At 45.7% G+C, this 18,745-nt stretch overlaps 1 protein-coding gene and 1 pseudogene across 1 annotated transcript in view; one reads left to right on the forward strand and one right to left on the reverse strand.

Annotated features, from left to right (window-relative positions):
* The window catches only part of Ras85D (ras-like protein 1), a 114,039-nt gene that overhangs the window by 91,737 nt on the left and 3,557 nt on the right, over positions 1-18,745 (reverse strand). The gene's annotated exons all lie outside the window — the stretch shown is intronic.
* Positions 13,162-13,280, forward strand: LOC123767881 (5S ribosomal RNA; annotated as a pseudogene).

The following is an 18,745-nucleotide window of genomic DNA, read 5'->3' on the forward strand; positions in this document are numbered from 1 at the left end:
TCCACTGGTCATACCCAGAAGCTCCTGCAGGAGGACTAGGCTCGAATGTCTCCGCCGCCACCCCGGAAGGCTACTCCCCTGAGACTGCCCGAGTCTCAACACCAACTAAACCCTGCTCTGACTCCAAAACCTTCAGACACTTCGGAGCTGGAAGGTGTAACACTTGATTGGGTTAACCACTATTTGTACCTTGGCATCACTGTCGGTTCTAACAAGGAGATGAAAGAGGAGCTCAACCAGCTCATAGGAACATGCAAAAGTTGACTCAGGGCACTGAAAGCAATGACCTGGAATGGATATGGAGCCTCTATTGCCGTGTTTAAAATGATATACACAGCCTATGTGCTTGATGGGGTTCTGGGAGTTCTTCTACTCCCCAAGCCCGGCCCGAGGCCAGGCTTGACTTGTAAGAGTTTGGTCCACCAGGCTGTTGCTTGGAGCGGCCCGCAGGGCCACATACCTACCACAGCCTGGTTGATCCGGAACTACTTTTAGAAAACAGTCTAGTTTTCTCTTGAAGATGTCCACGGTTGTTCCAGCAATATTTCTTATAATCGCTGGGAGGACGTTGAAGAGCCGCGGACCTCTGATGTTTATAGTGTTCTGTGATTGTGCCTATGGCACCTCTACTCTTCACTGGTTCAATTCTGCATTTTCTTCCATATCGTTCACTCCAGTACGTTGTTATTTTACTGTGTAGATTAGGGACTTGGCCTTCCAGTATTTTCCATGTGTATATTATTTGGTATATCTCTCGTCTCCTTTCTAGTGAGTACATTTGGAGAGCTTTGAGACGATCCCAATGATTTAGGTGCTTTATCGCGTCTATGCGTGCCGTACATGTTCTCTGTATTCCCTCTATTTCAACAATCTCTCCTGCTCTGAAGTGGGAAACGAGTACTGAGCAGTACTCGAGACGGGACAATACAAGTGACTTGAAGAGTACAACCATCGTGATGGGATCCCTGGATATGAAAGTTCTCGTAATCCATCCTATCATTTTTCTGGCCGACGCATTATTTGCTTGGTTATGTTCCCTAAACGTTAGATCGTTGGACATCATTATTCCCAAATCCTTGACATGCTGTTTACCTATTATGGGTAGATTCGATTTGTGTTTTGTACCCTGTATTATGTTTCAGATCCTGTGCGCTCCGTCATAAACTATGCAGCACCAGTTTTGTGCACCTACTCCCAAAGCAATATGAAAAAGGCTCGAAAGCATTCAAAATGAAGCCATGACAATCACTCTTGGAGTCCCAAGAACTGCCAAAATGTCTAATCTACGAGAGAAGATGTCCATCCCTAATGTTAAAAGCAGAATTAAGGAACTGAATGCTAAGCTTGCAATTAAGATAGCCAGAGATCCCTATTACAATGATATTGCCAAGAAAAATCCGAGTTCTGTGCTGCTACCAGGAGGAAACAGGAGAAGCAAAAAATGGCATCACAGATCAATCTGCTTCCTCGAAGAACTTCACCTGCTTGAGCAAGCAAGCCTGTGAGCTCATGCCTGTGAGCTCATGCCTGTAGAGAGGTTACCTCCCTGGGAGGATGACTCATGCAGGATTATCATCAATGAAATGGACACGAAAAAATCCAACATGATACCAGAAGTAGTTAGGCACGTTTCTCCAGGAAATTAATAAAGAAGCTGGAAATAAACTAGATCAAATCTACACTGATGGGTCATCAAATTCTGTCAATGGCAGGGCTGGTGCAGCATACACTGTAATTAAGGATAATGCTTTTCAACGCAGAAATGAAGAAAAAGCGCATATTGAGAACTATGCCTCTTCAACACAAGCAGAGCTAACTGCCATTGTTATGGCATTAAGATTCCTTGAAAAAAACACTAATAATGCAGTGATCTGTACTGATTCAAAAGCAGCACTGCAAAGCCTAAGTAAAAATCGGGTAGAAAATCTTGCGATAGTCACTGAAATTAGTAAAACTGTGAGGGTACTAACCAACCAGGGAAGAGTTTTAAAGTTTTTGTGGATCCATACCCATGTTGGAATATGCGGAAATGAAAGAGCAAATGTGCTGGCTGCTGAAGGAGACAATATTGAATACTTCATATCCAAGACTCTTCTACAAATTAAGAACTGAGGAAAGGAGGATAGAAGCATAAACCAGTGAATTTGTACAATGGTACAACATGGTTGCAGCTGGCAATCCCAATCATTATGGACAAAGAGGAGGAGGACGCGGGAGAGAATCAGTAATAGTGAGAGTCCGTCATGGATGTAAATATCCATGGAGATTCGGAATGGAAACAACAGTTGATCAGCGGATCTGCGATGAGAGTGACAGACACCGCCTCGACCACTATCTACGTGAATGTGAACACCTGAGGGACATTAGAAATATGTGTAGAATAATAAACCGCACATTGTTTGAGTTAGGAAAACATTATCTGTCAAATATTGATACTGTTCTTAAAATTTAAGATTCCCCCATTTTGCACCCGTAAGATAACGTAAGATTTTATGGGTTGTCAGATGTTAACACTTTCGCGCACCCCGCGCGCCACCCCTCAACTGTGCGATATGGTACCCAGGGTGTCACGGGAGTGCGCGTAAATTCTGAAAAGTGTATACTCTCTTCAACTTTGTCACCTTAATTCTCGTCCTACGAGATTAAATTTTGTATCATTGTGTTCGCAATAGAATTCTCTACAGCACTAAATGCATATAAACTCCAAAAGCCCGGCTAATTACCCGCAGCAAACAGAGAAAGTGCGAACGAGTTACCCAGGAGCGCGCAAACGCGATAAAATGTTTTCACTATTTTCACTCTGGTCACCTCAATTTTCGTCCTAGGTCTTTCATTTTGGTCTCAATGGGTTCGCAATAGAATACTCTAGAGGAACATTAGCATATAAAACAAAAAACCTGGTCACGCTCCAACCGCCGACGAGTTGAAGACGGGCCACGCGTTAGCCGCAAGTGAGCGCTCAGACGCCTTCCAGCTACACTCCCAATTCCCGCCCTTTCCAAGCCTTTCTTTCGCAATTTTCTTCCTGGAAGGGCCTTGTTCATGATCACTATCCATCGTGGATTAAGCGTAGATAGTTTCTAAAGCCGCAGTAAGAAATATAGCCACGGAAAATAGCCGAAATGTTCACACGTTTGAGATGCGAGGGGAGGCGACATTGGTCACAACAGTGGAGCGAAAACAATGGGCCCACGGCGTGTGCCAAGCCGCCTGAGGGCTACGAGGCTTAACAAAGAAAATGGGAAGACATCAGCGCGCATTTTAAAACCAGTCCCAAAAAAATCGGATAAAAACCTGATTTTGGGCGATTATTTAAAGTGGATGACGCAATGCTGCGTCATCCCCGGCATTACCGACAGTAAACGGATGACGCAATGCTGCGTCATGCCCGGGCGAAAGTGTTAATCTTCTAGTTTGAGGAGCTGTTCACTTGAGACAGTTAACCACTGCCCTGCGCACCTGATTTTGATAAAAATGTTTTAGTGGAATTGTTAAGAACATATTTTTGTTGTTTTTGTAAATATTAAATATTCAGGTAAGTTAATGTCAAAATGTTTCCAAACTCAACTACGTATTTCCATTTCAAAACACAAAGAGTAATGAAAACATTAAAAAACATTAAAATATAGCCTAATTAAAAAATAAATACTGTAAAACAACTCTCAGAGCACCTCAAGGTGCTTTGCAGTGGTTAAGCAAGTCCCAGCTGTGTCTGGGTACAAGTGACAGGGTGAATAACCCAGCGGGTTTTCTTCCTATTAGGGAGTGTTGTACATGCTGCTATGGTGGGGTGTGTCCACTCACAGGATGAATGGCGCTGCCCAATAAACTCGTCTCTTGGGGCAAAATTTAAAAAAAAAAAAAAAGAAAGGAAAGGACAAGGGGGTGAGGATGGAACCACAAAACGGGGTGGTCTCGGGGCATCCGGAGAAGCAACTAACCTAGTGTGTTGCAGCAACCTAAACCAAGCATGCAATGCAGCTGCTGCCTGCACCCTGGCCTGGTGGATAGCGCGCAGGACTCGTAATTCTGTGGCGCGGGTTCGATTCCCGCACGAGGCAGAAACAAATGGGTAAAGTTTCTTTCACCCTGAATGCCCCTGTTACCTAGCAGTAAATAGGTACCTGGGTGTTAGTCAGCTGTCACGGGCTGCTTCCTGGTGGTGGAGGCCTGGTCGAGGACCGGGCCGCGGGGACACTAAAGCCCCGAAATCATCTCAAGATAACCTCAAGATAACCCTCATATCATGATCAGTAGCTTGAGTGAACTGAAGCATGTACAGACAACAAATGTAGCCCCTTGGGAATATGACCTCATTTTAAATAACATCTTCAAGCTTTGTCTCCGTGAGTGCAACAATGTCTGGTGTCTGCAGCTGTATTACATCACTTTTGTTGTTCCAGAGAACAACATAGAGTACATAGAGATGTCTAGAAATGAAGTGGAAAGAATGCTCAAGGAGCTTAAGAACAAAGCAGTTGGTCCAGATGGAGTTTCACCATGGGTTCTGAGAGAATGTGCACCTGAGCTCAGAATTCCACTTCAACTGATTTTTCAGGCATCCCTGTTTACAGGAGTTGTAGCTGATGTGTGGAAAAATGCTAACATAGTTTGATATTTATGTGCTGGTGAAAGAACACCTAAAGGTGAACGAAATAATGATTGCCAATCCTCGAGAAGTTGACGTAATAGCACTAGAGATCTGCCACGAGGATGGTAAACAAATCATAAATGCATATAGTCCACCGCCAAGCAACACATGGACAAAGGAAGGAGCTAGATAGTATACGAGAGGGTCTTATAACAATAATGAAAGATACACTATTACACACACAGATCACACTAATGTGATGCATCAAATGTTCATTGGATTTGTTCATTTAATAATGAGAGATTATAGCGAGAACAGATAAAGATAGATCACGATTGTTGATAGTTGGGGGACTTTTTTTTTTTTTTTTTTTTTTTTTTTAGATATATACAAGAGTTGTTACATTCTTGTACAGCCACTAGTATGCGTAGTGTTTCGGGCAGGTCCCTGGAATACGATCCCCTGCCGCGAAGAATCATCCCTGCCGCGAAGAATCGTACTTCATCTTGTACAGATGAACGTACAGACTTCATCTTGAAATCCATAGACTGGGAAGCATATGAAGCTAGAATAGAGGATTTTTGGACCTGTAGATTTGCAAACCTCCTCCTAGAAACAATCTTGTATCAACATGTTAAACAAGCTACGAGGATGAGGGAAGGGAACGTTCCCTCCATGCTAGATTTGATATTTACCCGGAACGAGGAAGAGATATTTGACATTCAGTACCTTCCACCCTTGGGTAAAAGTGACCGTGTCTTTTTGAGAATAAAGTATGTAAAGCAAAATAATCTGGAAGAAAATGAGGAGGTTGAAGTAGGTGAAAAACCTGACTTCAGGAAAGGACATTATGGGGAACTTAGAAATTTCTTTAGGGATTTTACTGGAAAGATTTGCTGTTAGGCAAGGAAGTAGATGAGATGCAAGTCAGGTTTTGTGAAATATATGATCTAGACACAACAAAATTTATACCAAAGCAGAGAGATGCAGAACTAGGAAACAGGATTGGTTCAACAAAAATTGTGGGAAAACCAGAGACCAAAAGACACAAAAATGGAATCAATATAGGAAGAGGCCAAACCCCCAAACATATCAGCGATACAATGATGCGAGAAACAACTACACAGCAGTGAGGAGAGAGGCAGTGAGGAACTTTGAGAAAGGGATAGCAAACAAATGCAAAAAAAAAGATTCAAGTCTATAGATTCACCAACAACAAATTGCAGGTAAAGGATAATAACAGTATTCAGAGGTTGAAAAGGGAAACATATTCTTGGAAAATAAAAAGGAAATGTGTGAAACATTAAACAAAAAGTTCAAAAGTTTGTTTGTACAAAATGAAATCTTCAGAGAACCAGACACAATACGAATTCCAGAGAACAATGCTGAGCACACAGAGGTTTCTAGAGACGAGGTGAAAAAAATGCTCAAGGAGCTAAGTGAGAACAAAGCAGTTGGCCCAGATGGAGTTTCATGGTTCTAAGAGAATGTGCACCTGAGCTAAGCATTCCACTTCAACTGGTTTTTCAGGCATCCATATGTACAAGAGTCCTAGCAGATGTGTGGAAAAAGGCTAACATAGTTTCAATCTACAAAAGTGGCAGCAGGAAAGACCCCCTCAACTATTGACCTGTATCACTGACAAGTGTAATAGTCAAAATATTGGAAAAAATAATTAAAACTAATTGGGTAGAATACCTGGAGAAAAATTATATATTATCAAACAGACAGTATGGTTTTCGATCTGGAAGATCCTGTGTAACAAATTTACATAGTTTCTGTGATCGAGCTACAGAGATTTTACAGGAAAGAGATGGTTGGTTTGATTACATCTATCTAGATCCAAAAAACAAGCGTTGAAAGTAATGAAACATAATTTTCTGAGCGAGTCCTGGAGATTCCCTAGAGCATAATGGGCTGATACGTATGTATTAGACCATGGCATCAGTCAATTCGATGGAGTTCTAGCCTACCAGGTACCACGAGCCAGAAACTGGCCTCCCTCAGAGAAGCACGCGGAGCAATGGCCTATAGAAACTCCCTATGTGGTTGGAAGCATTCTATGTCTGCCATCTACTGGGTTAGGCACCCAGAAAGGTAAGTATTCCAAAACAAACTATAGCTGGTTAACACTTTCGCGCGCCCGGCGAAGGTAAAAAAAAAAAAGCAGTATGTGCGCGCAGCGTTTTTGTCGCTTAAGCGTAAAAACAAAAATGTGTATACTCTTTTTACTCTCCTGACCTTAGTTCTCGAGCTACGTATTTCATTTTGGTACCAACGTGTTCGCAATAAAATTCTCTAAAAGAACACCAGTAAAAAAAGTCACGAAACGTATAGGGATACCAGCACCAAATAAATAACTACGAAGATGACTCGCCATGAGCGCCCAACAGCAACAAAATGTTTTTACTCTTGGGATTGTTATCACCTCCACACTTGTCCTACAGCGTTAATTTTGGTATCAATGGACTCGCAATGAAATTCCCAACACGGTGATATGAATATAAACGGAGAATAATAGTCGCGGCCCACCCGCAAGAGTGTGGGAAGTGGTGAAACTGTTACCCAGTATCGGTGACGGGACGACACGTGTGCGATACGGAGCTTTGAAAGTTTATACTTATTTCACTGTCCTGACATTATTATTCTATGTACGTCATTCATTTTTGTGTCAATGTGTTCGCAATAGAATGTTCTATGAGCCCGTAGGTAAAAAAGATCAACAAAGCGTAAGATAGAATAGCGCCAAATATAAAACAACGCTGGAACATATCAGTGAGCGTCAAACACACACGAAATGTTTTTACTTTTGTTATGTTTGTCAAGTTTATACTTGTTGCACACAGTTATTTTTGGTTGTACATTGATCGGAATAAAATTCCCTAAACAGACATATGCATATAATACATGATATGGGAAAAGCATTACCAGTATAAACGGCTAAAGTCACCCATCTGCAACCCATTTGGGACACTCATGCAGACACACGCTAGACCCAAAAAAAAAATCTATGAAGGTTCGAGTCTACTTATGGCAGTTTATGTGATACAGTGTTCATTCTGGTATCAAAATACTCGTTTCAGTTTGTAGTTCATGCGATTTTCAGAATCAACTGAACCGCTGGAGGTTCAACATTTGAGTCAGAGTCATCTGACAAAACTGTCTCTTCAAATGGCAGTGTGCCAGACATCTCGGGTTCTGATTCGGTTGCTGCTTCAGCTTGAGGTGTTGAAGTGAACAAGGGCCGCCTCACACCAGATGGTCCAGGAGTTTGCATGGCGTCAGCATAGGCAGGACCTGTGTCATCATTTATGTCTGGAGCGTGCCGCAAGTGTTGAGATAATGTTGCTGTTTGAGGCCAATCTTCCGGGTCCCAGCACAATAGGGCCCAAATTGCCACCGTGTGGAACTGTAGCAATGTTAGCTTTTTTTGATCAGTTGTGTTGTATTTGTACAAAACAAAGGCATTATGCAAAGCCATTTGCAGGAAATAAAACATTATCTTTTAGGTCCACTTGTGAGTTTTCCTGGTAAAATGGTAATACCATTTGATCGAAGTGGTCCACACCTTTCATGTACTTATTGTACCATGCAGCATAGTGGTGAGAAAGAGAGCCTCATGGCGCGCAGTTTGAAACAAACCCAAAGTAAATCGGATTAAAATTGAATTTTATACAAATATTTTTTTCGGGACATCATTTTATGTCCACATCGCGGAAGCGGGTAGGCGAAACAGGACTCCAGGTGATGTCCTGATCCGCACAAAGTGTTAAAATTTGCAACTGAAAGCCAAACTAGCAAGCAGAACTCCCCAAACCGAAAACAAGCAAACAAGCATGATGTCACATTGCCGCTGTCTGTGCAGCTTTCCCCCTCCCTGGGAGGGAGGAAGGGGGAGCCCCAGGCCCCCCACACCGGCTAACCAACCCCAGTTCAGAGGCTGAATGTCAAAAACACGAAAAACCCGTCGACCAGAGGGAGGGAGGGTTGCCAGGGAGCCTCCAGGACTCACCCAGAAAATGGTGTTTCGTTACATTCAACGCTGGCTTTCTGTGGAGAGCCCTTCTGGCTCTCCAGAGCTACTTAACCAAAGACAAGAAAAAGAGGGACTTACCAGGGAGGCGATTGCCACTCGCTCCTAAACTTGAAGTCGAGACAACTGGCTGCAACCTGAGACCCAAGGCTATACAAGCCCGAACAGGGCAAGGAACATGAATAAGGTATCGTGCGGCAGGGACTCTGTTCGATCGTCAAAAACACCGTGCCCGAATGTCAGCCCAAGACATGTTACCAAAAAGAGCAGCCAAAGCTGCAAACTTACGAATGTCATGGGCATAGGGATAGATCGCAGGCTGGCTGGACCGAATAACCCTGTGGACGACCTAGGAGACCCATGCCCTAAAACGGGGAAGGGAAACTGGGTCTACCCAAAGTGCATCCCCAGCCACCGAGGCCGTGGCACGCAAGTAATGGCGAAGAACCGCAACCGAACACAAGACATGATGCACCCTAGCCGAACCAACCAAGTACAATACAGTCTCCGTGGTGTAGTGGTAAGACACTCGCCTGGCGTTCCGCGAGCGCTATGTCATGGGTTCGTATCCTGGCCGGGGAGGATTTACTGGGCGCAATTCCTTAACTGTAGCCTCTGTTTAACGCAACAGTAAAATGTATACTTGGATGAAAAAACGATTCTTCGCGGCAGGGGATCGTATTCCAGGGACCTGCCCGAAACGCTACGCGTACTAGTGGCTGTACAAGAATGTAACAACTCTCGTATATATCTCAAAATAAAAAAAAAAAAAATATCAACAACCCAAGGACCCCTCCGGAAAGCAGCAGTCTTATTCTTCGCCAGAAAAAGAATTAGATGGCTGCAAATGAACAAACTGACCACCAGGACCAAAAGAGCAGAAAACCCTGCGCCGGAGGAGAATGTGAAGTTCCCCGAACCAACCCCAGAGGCCAATGCAACAAGAAAAAGAGCCTTAGAAAAACAATTCTGAGCCAAAGGGGCCACCACAAACCAAGGAGAAGAGAGAAAAGAGAGCACCTGGTCCAACAACCAGGACGGCTCAGGCGGCTCCTGAGCAGACAGGAGGTAAAACAACACATGAGATAGCTTGCGAAATGGAGCAGAAGTGACATCCACCCCGAACGCAAGCAGAAGTGGCTCCGCCAGCACCACACGAAACTAGACAACAGTATTCGGCATAAGATGATGATCCTGAAACCGCCAAGAGAGAAAGGACAAAACAACCCGATCAGAAACGAAAACAACCTACAAAGAGAAAATGTGACGAAAGGACCGCCAGGAAACTTCATACTGCCGCCGAGACGAAGCACGCATGTGGAACAACATCAATGAAGCCACCTGCTTACCATACATGTGGTGATAAACTCGCATCAGAAAGACTAGACACGAAGATCGGGGGGGGGGGGGGGGAAAGAGATCGAACCAGCCATGTACTGGACCAGACTGATCTGCTGAAAGAGGCAGAGCCGCGGAAGAGCCCCGGGTTCAGACACTGAGCAAGCAGCTCCTGAAACCAAGGCTGGGCCTGCCACCAAGGGACCAACAGGAGTACTCTCCCCTAGTAAGTCTCCAACCAAGCCAGAACCCAAAGCAACAGCTGGACGGGGGGTGGGGGGGGGGGGTGGTGGGGGGGGAAGAGGTACAGGTAACCTTAAGTCAACCAGTCTCGCTGAAAGGCATCGACTCCGACGGCCTTGCAGTTGGGTAAAGGCGCCACATATACCGGGAGATGCCTCGACCACACCGACATGAAGAGGTCCACCCTCCCGTCTCATCAACGGGGCAAATCGCAAAAGGGCCAACAACCCTTACGATACCTGGTTGATACCTGGTTGATGGGGTTCTGGGAGTTCTTCTACTCCCCAAGCCCGGCCCGAGGCCAGGCTCGACTTGTGAGAGTTTGGTCCACCAGGCTGTTGCTTGGAGCGGCCCGCAGGCCCACATACCCACCACAGCCCGGTTGGTCCAGCACTCCTTGGAGGAATAAATCTAGTTTCCTCTTGAAAATGTCCACGGTTGTTCCGGCAATATTTCTTATGCTTGCTGGGAGGACGTTGAATAGCCGCGGACCTCTGACGTTTATACAGTGTTCTCTGATTGTGCCTATGGCACCTCTGCTCTTCACTGGTTCTATTCTACATTTTCTTCCATGGGAAGAAAATGAAGCTAAATTTACGAGAAGCTAAACGACGCGCAGAGCAAGCACTGCGCCGCCCAGATGTTTTCAGTTCCGAAGGAGGGGCCAGTCCCGAATCTGGCACCACTGGCCCACCACGACCAAAGAAACTCTAAACTTTGGCATGACCCTTCAGGCAGGACCCCAGCGACCCCTCCTGGAGAAACAACAAGTCCGACACAGGCCGGCAACTAGACGAAGCCGCCTGCAGATACTGCACAACTGCACTTTGCAAACAGCAACAGGCAAAAAGGGGACGAAAATCTAAGTGCCAGGGCCCAAGTAGATTCCAAAGAGTGAGCGAACACAGCCTGTCGGGATGCAAGGTGAGAAGCAAAGACCAGAGACACCGCTTCCTTCAGAATCAGTGCAAACAATTTCAACAAGGCAGCCGACGCCCGAGCCGCTGAGGCAAGCATACTGGACGCAGGCCCGGAACCCAGTGCCTCCACATCCTCCTTGAGCCAATCCGAAGACAGCTCAAGCAGGGAAAAGCCCAAGACCAAAGCCAAATGCCCAAGGGGCGCAAGTCCTCAGACACCAAGGACGCTGAAAGAGCAGGAACCTGCACATGCTGCTGTACCTGGCCCACAATCGAGAAAGAACAGGGGCAAACAAGCAGGCATTGAGGCACTCAAACTTGCCCCCAACGAAAAGAAAGAGCAGTCTGCCAAACAGGAAGACTTCGACACCTCGTAACACACCCAGTAAGGAAAAAAGAGGAACCAAACTCAAATGAAGAAGGATCCATTATCAAGGCGAAATCCTGATCTCACAGGAGGTATGACACAATAGCCTCCCGAACCTCCTTGGGTGGGATGCGGGAAGCCGAAAACCTCTGGAAAGAGGGAACCGAGGAACCCAAGGGAACCCGGTACCGAATAAAATGAATCAGGGATACTAGGGAGGGGGATAAGAAAACCCATACCATTGCAACAACAAGCCCTGCATCAAGGGGCACCAACACCCAAGCAGGGTCAAATGGGGCCCAAGCCCTCTCCAAAGTCAACTCCTCCCCAGGCACGGGATCCTCCATGTCAGGACCTGGGGCAGGGCCGTTCCCCAAACCCCTCTGCCTCTGGAGAAAAGGCAGAGTCCACCGTAAAAGCAGGGGAAGAAGAGGAGTTCGCTGGTCTGATCCAAAATCCCCGGCAGGAGGAACCAGCTCGAATGCCTCTGCCGCCGAACCGGAAGGGGCAGCCCCCGAAATTGCACAAGTCTCACCACAATCTAAACCCTGCCCTGACTCCTTAACCCTTAGATGTGTGGGAGATGGCAACAGGGAGTGGGTGGGGGGATGGGGGGGGGAGGGTGAGAGCAGGATGAACAACAGAAGGGAAAGGACAAGGGGGCGCGGACAAAACCAAAGTCGAGATGACTAACGCACCCAAGTCCGGATCCCTATAACCAAAGCGGGGCAGCCTTGGGGCATCCAGAAAGGCAACCAACCTAGCTCGCTGCAGCAACCTAAACCTCGCATCCATCGCTGAAGCTGCTTGCACCCGAATATCAAGATCAGTGAATTGGGTGAACTGGAGTACAAGCAAGGAACACCACTCGCAGGACTCCAGGTCAAAGGCATTAATGACCCAACAGGCAGCATTGCGGAGGCAAAAATGGTAAGTGTCACCCTGAGACAAGGGGACAGAGCAACCTTCAAACTCGCACGAAGTGAGATGGGGCTCAGAGGACACATCCATTGGACCAATGAGCTCCAATGGGGTTTTCCAGGGCCTTTAGGCAGACTGCTAAGGGAAGCCCAAGCAAGGTACTTATACTGCTAACCGGTTATCCCAGAACTACCAAACAAACAAAAGCTGAACCCCTGTGACGTGTCCAATCCCGGGGGCCTAGCGGAGGGACACCAAAATAATACAAGTGGTCTTGTAGCCAAACCTGGCAGACCCCCACCATGCAAACAAAACAAAAGAAAAAAAGAAAAAAACCCGCAAAAGCACAACGTCTCCAGAAGGAATTGAACCGGTAATAAGCCAGCTGCACAGTACCTTGTGCCTCTGCCAGTGACGATACTACCTCCTACCCAAGGTCAAACAGTGGCAAGAAAGCCGCAGCTGACAGGAATTAAAAAAAAAAAAGGTTCGGTAATAGGGGTTGTTGATTTGCGGAACCAATTACTGCTTAACGGGTTGAGATGGGGTCCCTTGATTGTTTCAAATGTGGTTGGACATGTATATGAGTGGGATTGGGTGGTTATAAATAGGAGCTGCCTCGTATGGGCCAATAGGCCACCAGCAGTTACCTTTATTCTTATGTTCTTATGAACCCCAGGGCGGGCAATCACCGAGCAACAAAAGAATCCTGCAGAGGTAGTTTCCGAAGTTTGAGAATGGTGGTATGGCCAGCAGCCATACCACGTTGAGAACATCGCTTCTTGTCCGATCAACGAAGTTAAGAAACGTTGGGTTTGGTTAGTACTTGGATGGGTGACTGCCTGGGAACTATAAATGCTGCTGGCAATAACTTTGTCCAACAGCCTGGTTGACCAGTTCAGCAAACAGGAGGCCTGGTCGACAACTGGGCCTTGGGGACGCTAAGCCCCGGAAGCACCTCAAGGTAACCTCAAGGTAAGGAAGGGTAACCCCAAACGACAAGGGTAGTACTTACAGGTCACCTAGAGAAGGTGACCATAGGTGCATGCAGCACCAGTACTTCTTGAATTACACCTGTCTCACACACCACCACTCTGCAACACCACACCATAAGGCACAGAACTGCACAAGAATTGGAATCAGAGTCAAACGATAGCCACTCAACAAATCAGCCTCAGAACTGAGGTTGGATAGCCAACACTGGGGTCTGGGGCTCCCCTTCCCCTTCTCGGGGAGGGGGAAAAAGATCTGCGCAGACAGCAGCTCGGCGGCAATGGTGATGCCATGCTGGTTTACTTGTTTTCGGTTTGGGGAGTTCTGCTTGCTAGTTCAGCTTTCAGTCACAATTTTTAACCAGCTGTAATTTGTTTTGGGATGCCTACCTTTCTAGGTGCCTAACCTGGTAGATGGCAGACATAGAATTCTTCCAACCACATAGAGGGTTTCTAAAGGTCATTGCTCCTCGTGCCTCTCTGAGGGGGGCCAGGTTCTAGCTCATGGTCCCCAGTAGACTAAAACTCCATCGAACTGACTGATGCCACGGTCTAATACGGTACGTACATATCAGCCCGGTAAGCTCCAGGGAGCCGGAGTGGCTCTCCACAGAAAAGGCTTCCGACAGACTTCCACATAAGAGCTTGTTCTGGAAACAGGAACATATTGGAGGAGTGACAGGTAGGCTTCTAACATGGATGAAAAAATTTCTGACAGAAAAAATGAGGGCAGTAATCAGGGGCAATATATCGGACTGGAGAAATGACACGGGTAGGGTACCACAGGGTTCATTTCTTGCACCGGTAATGTTCATTGTCTACATAAATCTACCAAATGATCTACCAAATGGAATACAGAATTATATGAACATGTTTGCTGATGATGTTAAGATAATAGGGAAGATAAGAAACTTAGACGATTGTCATGCCCTCCAAGAAGACCTGGACAAAATAAGTATATGGAGCACCACTTGGCAAATGGAATTTAATGTGAATATATGCCATGTTAAGGAATTTGGAATAGGAGAACATAGACCCCACACAATCTATAAATTATGTGCAAAATCTTTACAGAATTCTGATAAAAAAAAAAAAAAAAAAAGAGATCTATGGGTGGTTCTATATAGAAAACTATCACCTGAGGACCACATAAAGAACATTATGCAAGGAACCTATGCTACACTTTCAAACTTCAGAACTGCTTTTAAATACATGGACGGCAAAATACTAAAGAAATTGTTCAAGACATCTGTTGGACCAAAGCTGGAATATGCAGTGGTTGTATGGTGCCCATATCTTAACACTTTATGCGGATCAGGACATAACCTGGAGTCCTGTTTGCCTAACCGCTTCCGCAATGTGGACATAACATGATGTCCTCAAAAAAATATTTGTATAAAATTCAATTTTAATCCAATTTACTTTGGGTTTGTTTCAAACTGCGCGCCATGAGGTTCTCTTTCTCACCACTAGGCTGCTCATGAGTTCATGAAAGGTGTGGACCACTTCGATCAAATGGTATTACCATTTTACCAGGAAAACTCACAAGTGGACCAAAAGATAACGTTTATTTCCTGCAAATGGCATTGCATAATGCCTTTGTTTTGTACAAATACAACACAGCTGATCAAAAAAAGCTAACATTGCTACAGTTCCACAAGGTGGCAATTTGGGCCCTATTGCGCTGGAACCCGGAAGATTGGCCTCAAACAGCAACAGTATCTCAACACTTGCGGCATGCTCCAGACATAAATGATGAGACAGGTCCTGCCTATGCTGACGCCATGCAAACTCCCGGACCATCTGGTGTGAGGCGGCCCTTGTTCACTTCAACACCTCAAGCTGAAGCAACTGAATCAGAACCCGAGATGTCTGGCACACTGCCATTTGACGAGACGGTTTTGTCAGATGACTCTGACTCTGACTCAAATGTTGAACCTCCAGCGATTCGGTTGATTCTGAAAATCGCATGAACTACAAGCTGAAATGAGTATTTTGATACCAGAATTAACACTGTATCACATAAACTGCCGTAAGTAGACTCGAACCTTCATAGATTTTTTTTTGGGTGTAGCGTGTGTCTGCATGAGTGTCCCAAACGGGTTGCAGGTGGGTGACTTTAGCCGTTTATACTGGTAATGCTTCCCCCATATCATGTATTATATGCATATGTCTGTTTAGGGAATTTTATTCCGATCAATGTACAACCAAAAATAACTGTGTGCAACAAGTATAAACTTGACAAACATAACAACAGTAAAAACATTTCGTGTGTGTTTGACGCTCACTGATATGTTCCAGCATTGTTGTATAATTGGCGCTGTTCTATCTTACGCTTTGTTGATCTTTTTTACCTACGGGCTCATAGAACATTCTATTGTGAACACATTGGCACAAAAATAAATTACGTACATAGAATAATAATGTCAGGACAGTGAAATAAGTATAAACTTTCAAAGCGCCCTATCGCACATGTGTCGTCGCGTCACCGATACCGGGTAACAGTTCCGCCACTTCCCACACTCTTGCGGGTGGGCCGCGACCATTATTCTCCGTTTATATTCATATCACCGTGTTGGGAATTTCATTGCGAGTCCATTGATACCAAAATTAACGCTGTAGGACAAGTGTGGAGGTGATAACAATCCCAAGAGTAAAAACATTTTGTTGCTGTTGGGCGCTCACGGTGAGTCATCTACGTAGGTTTTTATTTGGTGCTGGTATCCCTATACGTTTCATGACCTTTTTTACTAATGTTCTTCTAGAGAATTTTATTGCGAACACGTTGGTACCAAAATGAAATACGTAGCTCGAGAACTAAGGTCAGGAGAGTAAAAAGAGTATACACATTTTTGTTTTGACGCTAAAGCGACAAAAACGCCGCGCGCACATACCGCTTTTTTTTTTAACCTTAGCCAGGCGGGCGAAAGTGTTAAGAACCACATCAACAAACTGGAAAAGGTGCAAAGACATGCAACTAAATGGCTCCCAGAACTGAAGGATAAGAGATACGAGGAGAGGTTAAAGGCATTAAATATACCAAAAAACTAGAAGATAGAAGAAAACGAGGATATATGATCACTACATACAAAATAGTAACGGGAATTGCCAAAATTGATAGGGAAGAAGTCTCGAGACCTGGAACTTCAAGAGCAAGAGGTCATAGATTTAAACTAACTAAACAAAGCTGCCAAGGAAATGTAAGAAAATTCACTTTCACAGAGTGGTAGACGGTTGGAACAAATTAGGTAAGAAGGTGGTGGAGGTCAAAACCATCAGTAATTTCAAAGCATTTAATGACAAAGCGTGCTGGGAAGATTGGACACCAAGAGCGTAGTTCTCATCCTGTAACTACACTTAGATAATTATAGTTATACTCCCTGGGTGCTCCCGAGGGCTGCCCTTGCACTACCATGGTTATCTTCGCTGGAGTGTTTGTGAGGTGCTCCCTTACAATTCCTCCTCTCTTGGGGTGACTTGCCCAGGATGAGTCATATGTCTTGGGACCTTCTTGTCTTAATTCAGGTCAGGAGTGGCACAGGATGGTGGGCCACATTGGGTAAGTTGCGTGCTAAGCACATAAGAATAAAGGTAAGTACTTTAGGCCTCCTTACTTTAGGCCTTACTTTAAAGGTAAGTAATAGGCCTCCAACATCTGCCGGAGGCCTATTGGTCCAAACGAGGCAGATCCTATTTATAACCACCCCAATCCCACTCATATACATGTCCAACCCATGTTTGAAACAATCAACGGACCACACTTCCACCACGTTACATGGTAATTGGTTCCACAAATCAACAACCCTGTTACCGAAACAGTATTTACCCAGGTCTTTCCTATCTTGTCCAATTTATACCCATTGTTTCATGTTCTGTTTTGTGTTGATACTTTCAACACAATACCAATATCCCCCTTGTTAAGAGCATAAGAATAAAGGTAAATGAACAAATCCACAAGGGCCGTGATGAGGGTTCGAACTTACGTCCGAGAGGATCCCAGATGCGCCTTAATCAACTGTGCAACAACATGGTAAAAGAATTGCAACCGGGAGTTCAACTGACCTCACACGGATCCTGCAGTCTCTCTGAGACACAAACCAGGGTATTACACAATTCCCCCCATGTACCAGAGCTTTGTCAATAAGCTATTCTACCTCTTCGCCCTTACTTTTTCTGTGTGTAATCCCCAGATGAGGAATGCGTAAACTGAAACATAAGCAGAGAACACGTCCCACAAGACTCCAGGTCAGTGTCAGCGACCCAACAGGCAGTATGGGGGAGGCAGAAAGGGCGATTGTTGCCCCTGCCTCGGGAAGACGAACAACTGTCAACATTGCACAAGGCGAGAGTGGACTTGGACGGATCCATGTTACCAACTGAGCCCAAGAGGGTTTACTAGGGTCCACAGGGTATGTCAACCCTGCAGGAAGCCCAGGAACTGTGGCCCACTGAGCTGATAGACCCCTCTGTTTGAAAGCAAACAAACCGACTACCAGGAGCAGTGGTGAGGTTATCTTGAAATGATTTTGGGGCTTAGTGTCCCCATGGCCCGGTCCTCCACTAGACCTCCTTTTTGTTAAACACCCTCAGGAAGCAGCCCGTAGCAGCTGTCTAACTCCCCGGTACCTATTTACTGCTAGGTAACAGAAGCATCAGGGTGAAAGAAACTGCCCATTTGTTTCCGCCTCCACCGGGGATTGAACCCGGAATCTCAGGACTACGAATCCAAAGTGCTGTCCACTCAACTACGAGGCCCCTCGAGGCCCTCTCAGCCCCTGTGAAACCTCGGGGCGACGAAGGACAGCCAAACACAACTTAGGAAGGCCTAATAAGCTGCTAAGCAGACCTTCATGAAAACCGGGCAAACTGCCCTAATGAACAAGTGACAACCCCCGAAACACTCCAAGCAAACTGGTAGTCGGAGAGAAACTTCAATCGTCGCATAGGTGTAAGCAGACTGTGCAAGCCACAACGCACCCCCCAGCCAATAACACACCCCCTAGACAGAAAGCCCAAGACCCCCAACATACCCCAAGGGTGAAGACAACGTCAAACGACGAAGCCCTCAAATGAGGAGCAATTCCAAAAGTCCAGGGAAGGCAACCCTGGTATACAAGGGCAGTACTTAGGGAGCATCCTGGGGAGGTTACCCAGGGCGCATGCAGTTACAAGCACAATGAACACCTGGCCAACACATCACACACACAGCTGGCACTGCCACACAGGGCTAAGTCCAGACAGGAAAGCTTAGAGGCAACATCTGACCACCAAGCACATCAGACGAGAACTGAAAGGGATAGTAGGTGGGCTCGACTGAGGCGGCTCCTCCTCCCTCCCTTG

This window comes from Procambarus clarkii, chromosome 67, assembly GCF_040958095.1.
Source record: "Procambarus clarkii isolate CNS0578487 chromosome 67, FALCON_Pclarkii_2.0, whole genome shotgun sequence".
Taxonomy (NCBI): Eukaryota; Metazoa; Arthropoda; class Malacostraca; order Decapoda; family Cambaridae; genus Procambarus; species Procambarus clarkii.